We start from the raw sequence: 6,000 nt of genomic DNA, 5'->3' as shown, positions 1-6,000 counted from the left end.
ACAGATCAGAATGCTGTCTTTAATGTAGAAGTCTATAAAGATTTATAGAGTTTGAGTCTGGTTGGCTTTGATGTGAGATTTTATTTGCAAAGTTCTTATAATAAACACTATAAAATTTTATTTTTGAGATAATGATTACAATATCACTCTCTTCCATTTCCTCCTTTCGAACTTTCCAATATTACCCTCCAAACCAACCCCCCCACACACACACATACAGTTCCACCAGTTCATATTAAAAATAGTAACTTAAGAATAAGCCTCGGTCTCCAGACAAACAGCCACCTTCCTGGTCAGAGTACAGGTGTCCGCCCCACCCAAGAGGCTTCTGCCTCAGGTTCCGTGGGAGCCAGCTTGGTTCTGGGACTCCGCGGAGGGCAGTCTGCACAGGTGAGCTTGTGGAATACAGAGACCAGCAGTCTCTGGGACAGGCGAGAGCCACAGACCCTCTGAGGCGGCACCATTTTCGGCTCCAGACAACCGGCCACCTTCCTAGTCAGAGCACAGGTGTCCGCTGGGCCCGAGAGGCTTCTGCCTCAGGTTCCGTGGGAGCCACCTTGGTTCTGTGACTCCGCGGAAAGTAGTCTACACAGGTGAGAGAGTGGACTATTGAAACAACGGCTTCTGTGACAGGCCAAAGCAACACAGCTTCTGGGAAAGATCCTGTTTTGGGCCTTCATCTTCGACCAGGAGGAGGTCCAAACACCAGATAACTGTGCACCTTCCCTGAAGGAGGAGACCTTGCCTACAGAGACTGCTCTGACCACTGAAACTCAGAGGAGAGAGCTAGTCTCCCAGGTCTGCTCATAGAGGGTAACAAAAATCACCAGAGGAACAATCTCTAAACAGAGACAACTATAACAACTAACTACAGAGATTACCAGATGGCGAAAGGTAAACGTAAGAATCTTACTAACAGAAACCAGGAACACTCACCATCATCAGAACCCAGCACTCCCACTTCGTCCAGTCCAGGGCACTCCAACACACCTGAAAAGTTAGACCTGGATTTAAAAGCATATCTCATGATGATAGTAGAGGATATCAAGAAGGACTTAAATAACTCACTTAAAGAAATACAGGAGAACACTGCTAAACAAGTAGAAGACATTAAAGAGGAAACACAAAAATCCCTTAAAGAATTGCAGGAAAACATAACCAAACAGGTAGAAGACATTGAAGAGGAAACACAAAAATCCCTTAAAGAATTGCAGGAAAACACAACCAAACAGGTGATGGAATTGAATAAAACCATCCAAGACCTAAAAAGGGAAGTAGACACAATAAAGAAACCCAAAGTGAGGCAACGCTGGAGATAGAAAACCTAGGAAAGAAATCTGGAACCATAGATGCTAGCATCAGCAACAGAATACAAGAGATGGAAGAGAAAATCTCAGGTGCAGAAGATTCCATAGAGAACATCAACACAACAATCAAAGAAAATGGAAAATGCAAAAAGATCCTAACTCAAAACATCCAGGAAATCCAGGACACGATGATAGAAGTGTATGAGAATGAAGATTTTCAACTCAAAGGACAAGCAAACATCTTCAACAAAATTATTGAAGAAAACTTCCCAAATCTAAAGAAAGAAATGGCCATGAACATACAAGAAGCCTACAGAACTCCAAATACAATGGACCAGAAAAGAAATTCCTCCTGACACATAATAATCAGAACAACAAATGCACTAAATAAAGATAGAATACTAAAAGCAGTAAGGGAAAAAGGTCAAGTAACATATAAAGGCAAGCCTATCAGAATTACACCAGATTTTTCATCAGAGACTATGAAAGCCAGAAGAGTCTGGACAGCTGTTATACAGACACTAAGAGAACACAAATTCCAGCCCAGGCTACTATACCCAGCTAAACTCTCAATTACCATAGATGGAGAAACCAAAGTATTACACGACAAAACCAAATTCTCCCATTATCTCTCCACGAATTCAGCCCTTCAAAGGATAATAACAGAAAAAAACCAATACAAGGACAGGAACCACGCCCTAGAAACAACAAGAAGGTAATCCCTCAACAAACCTAAAAGAAGACAGCCACAAGAACAGAATGCCAACTTTAACAACAAAAATAACAGGAAGCAACAATTACTTTTCCTTAATATCTCTTAATATCAATGGACTCAACTCCACAATAAAAAGACATAGACTAACAAACTGGCTACACAAACAAGACCCAACATTTTGCTGCTTACAGGAAACTCAACTCAGAGAAAAAGATAAACACTACCTCAGAATGAAAGGCTGAAAAACAATTTTCCAAGCAAATGGTATGAAGAAACAAGCTGGAGTAGCCATTCTAATATCTAACAAAATCGACTTCAAACCCAAAATAATAAAAAAAGAAAAAGGAGGGGCACTTCACACTCATCAAAGGTAAAATCCTCCAAGAGGACCTCTCAATTCTGAATATATATGCTCCAAATACAAGGGCAGCCACATTCATTAATAATAAGACAAAAAGACCACCAACAGGTTGGGAAAGGATCTTTACCTATCGTAAATCAGATAGGGAACTAATATCCAATATATATAAAGAACTCAAGAAGGTGGACTCCAGAAAATCAAATAACCCCATTAAAATATGGGGCTCAGAACTGAACAAAGAATTCTCACCTGAGGAATACCGAATGGCAGGGAAGCACCTGAAAAAATGTTCATCATCCTTAATCATCAGAGAAATGCAAATCAAAACAACCCTGATATACCACCTCACACCAGTCAGAATGGCTAAGATCAAAAATTCAGGTGACAGCAGATGCTGGCCAGGATGTGGAGAAAGAGGAACACTCCTACATTGTTGGTGGGATTGCATGCTTGTACAACCACTCTGGAAATCAGTCTGGCGGTTCCTCAGAAAATTGGACATAGTACTATGTCCAATTGCCGGAGGTATTGCCGGAGGATCCAGCAATACCTCTCCTGGGCATATATCCAGAAGATGTCCCAACCGGTAAGAAGGACACATGCTCCACTATGTTCATAACAGCCTTCTTTATAATAGCAAGAAGCTGGAAAGAACCCAGATGCCCCTCAACAGAGGAATGGATACAGAAAATGTGGTACATTTACACAATGGAGTACTACTCAGTTATTAAAAAGAATGAATTTATGAAATTCATAGCCAAATGGATGGACCTGGAGGGCATCATCCTGAGTGAGGTAACACAATCAGAAAAAATCTCACACAATATGTACTCACTGATAATTGGATACTAGCCCCAAACTTAGGATACCCAAGATATAAGATACAGTTTGCTAAACACATGAAACTCAAGAAGAATGAAGACTGAAGTGTGGACACTATGCCCCTCCTTAGAATTGGGAACAGAACACCCATGGAAGGAGTTACAGAAAAAAAGTTTGGAGCTGTGACAAAAGGATAGACCATCTAGAGACTGCCATATCCAGAGATCCATCCCATGATCAGCATCCAAACGCTGACACCATTGCATTTACTAGCAAGATTTTGCTGAAAGGACCCAGATATACCTGACTCTTGTGAGACTATGCCGGGGCCTGACAAACACAGAAGTGGATGCTCACAGTCAGCTAGTGAATGGATCATAGGGCCCCCAATAGAGAAGCTGGAGAAAGTATCGAAGGAGCTGAAGGGATTCGCAACCCTATGGGTGGAACAACATTATGACCTAACCAATACTCGGGAGCACTTGACTCTAGCTGCATATGTATCAAACGATGGCCTAGTCTGCCATCACTGGAAAGAGAGGCCCGTTGGACATGCAAACTTTATATGCCCCAGTACAGGGGAACGCCAGGGTCAAAAAAAAAATGGGAATGGGTGGGTAGGGAAGTAGGGGAGAGAGTATGGGGGACTTTTGGGATAGTATTTGAAATGTAATTGAGGAAAAGATGTAATAAAAAATAGTTTAAAAAAAAAGAAATCAAGAAGGTGGACACCAGAAAATCAAATAACCCCATTAAAAAATGGGGCTCAGAGCTAAACAAAGAATTCTCACCTGAGGAATACCTAATGGCTGAGAAGCACCTGAAAAAAATGTTCAGCATCCTTAATCATCAGAAAAATGCAAATCAAAACAACCCTGATATTCCACCTCACACTCATTAGTCAGAATTGCTAAGATCCAAAATTCAGGTGATAGAAGATGCTGGCGAGGATGTGGAGAAAGAGGAACACTCCTCCATTGTTGGTGGGATTGACAGCTTGTACAACCACTCTGAAAATCAGTCTGGCAGTTCCGCAGAAAATTGGACATAGTACTACCGGAGGATCATGCAATAACTCTCCAAGGCATATATCCAGAAGATGTCCCAACCAATAAGAAGGACACATGCTCCACTATGTTCATAGCAGCCTTATTTATAATAGCTGGAAGCTGGAAAGAACCCAGATGCCCCTCAAAAGAGGAATGGATACAGAAAATGTGGTACATTTACACAATGGAGTACTACTCTGCTATTAAAAAGAGTGGATTTATGAAATTCCTAGGCAAATGGATGGAACTGGAGGGCATCATCCTGACCGAGATAACCCAATCACAAAAAAAACTCACATGATATGTACTCACTGATAAGTGGATATTAGCCCAGAAACTTAGAATACCCAAGATATAAAATACAATTTGAAAAACAGAGGAAACTCAAGAAGAACGAAGACCAAAGTGTTGATACTTTGCCCCTTCTTAGAATTGGGAACAAAACACCCATGGAAGGAGTTACAGAGAAAAAGTTTGGAGCTGAGACGAAAGGATGGACCATCTAGTGACTGCCATACCCTGAGATCCATCCCATAATTAGCCTCCAAACGCTGACACCATTGCATATACTAGCAAGATTTTGTTGAAAGGACCCTGATATAGTTGTCTCTTGTCAGATTATGCCCATGCCTAGCAAACACAGAAGTGAATGTTCACAGTCATCTATTGGATGGATCACAGGGCACCCAATGGAGGAGCTAGAGAAAGCACGCAAGGAGCTGGGGGGATCTGCAACTCTATAGGTGGAACAACAATATGAACTAAACATTACACACGCGGAGCTTGTGTCTCTAGCTGCATATATATGTCAGAAGATAGCCTAGTTGTCCATCAGTGGAAAGAGAGGCCCATTTTTCCTGCAAACTTTACATGCCTCAGTACAGGGGAACTCCAGGGCCTAGAAGTGGGAGTGGGTGGGTGGAGGAGTGGGTGGGGGAGGGTGTGGAGGACTTTTGGGATAGCATTAGAAATATAAATGAGGAAAATTCCTAATAAAAAAATTTTTAAAAAAGTATGGTAAAGTTCTGCACTAAAACTGTCTGGCCATTACCCATTTTTTGGAAGCAAGACTTTTAATAATTACTAGTAGTTCTGTAGGGGTTATAGGACTAGACATTTAACTTGACATTGAGTTTTACATTTTGTATGTTGAATTTGTCTTGAAAATAATCCATTTCATTTAAGTTTTTCAATTTTGTAGAGTACAGGTTTTTGACTTAAAACTAAAAGATTTCCTTGGTGTCTAGTGTCCCGTCTCCCTTTTCTTTTTTATTACTGGATATTTTCTTTATTTCCATTTCAAATGTTATCCCAGTTCCTGATTTCCCCTCTGAAAAAGACCCTCCCCCATCCTGTTCTACTTTCCCCTTGCTATGTCCGTGGCTAAGTCTTCCTTTTCTTTTCTGATTTTATTAATTTGGATTCTTACTCTGTGCCCTTTTGTTAGTTTGGCTAAGAGTTTATCCATTTTAGTGCTTTTACTCAAAGAATCAGCTCTTCATTTTGTTGATTCTTCATGTGATTTTCTTTGTGTTTTGTTTATTTGTTTGTTTTTTGGGTTTTTTTGTTGTTGTTTTTGTCTTCGATATTTCCTATATTTACATTTCAAATGTTTCCCTTTCCATGTCTCCCTTTTGCAACCCCCCTTTCCCATCCCCCTCCCTCTGCCCCTGTGAGGGTGATTCCCCAACCACTCAGAACATGGGGGTTCTGGTTCAATATCTTAGAGATGATATGCCCTGATCT

This window comes from Mus caroli, unplaced genomic scaffold (genome assembly GCF_978045245.1).
Source record: "Mus caroli unplaced genomic scaffold, Mus_caroli_1 scaffold_4, whole genome shotgun sequence".
Lineage (NCBI taxonomy): Eukaryota > Metazoa > Chordata > Mammalia > Rodentia > Muridae > Mus > Mus caroli.
This window is presented reverse-complemented; position numbering follows the sequence as displayed.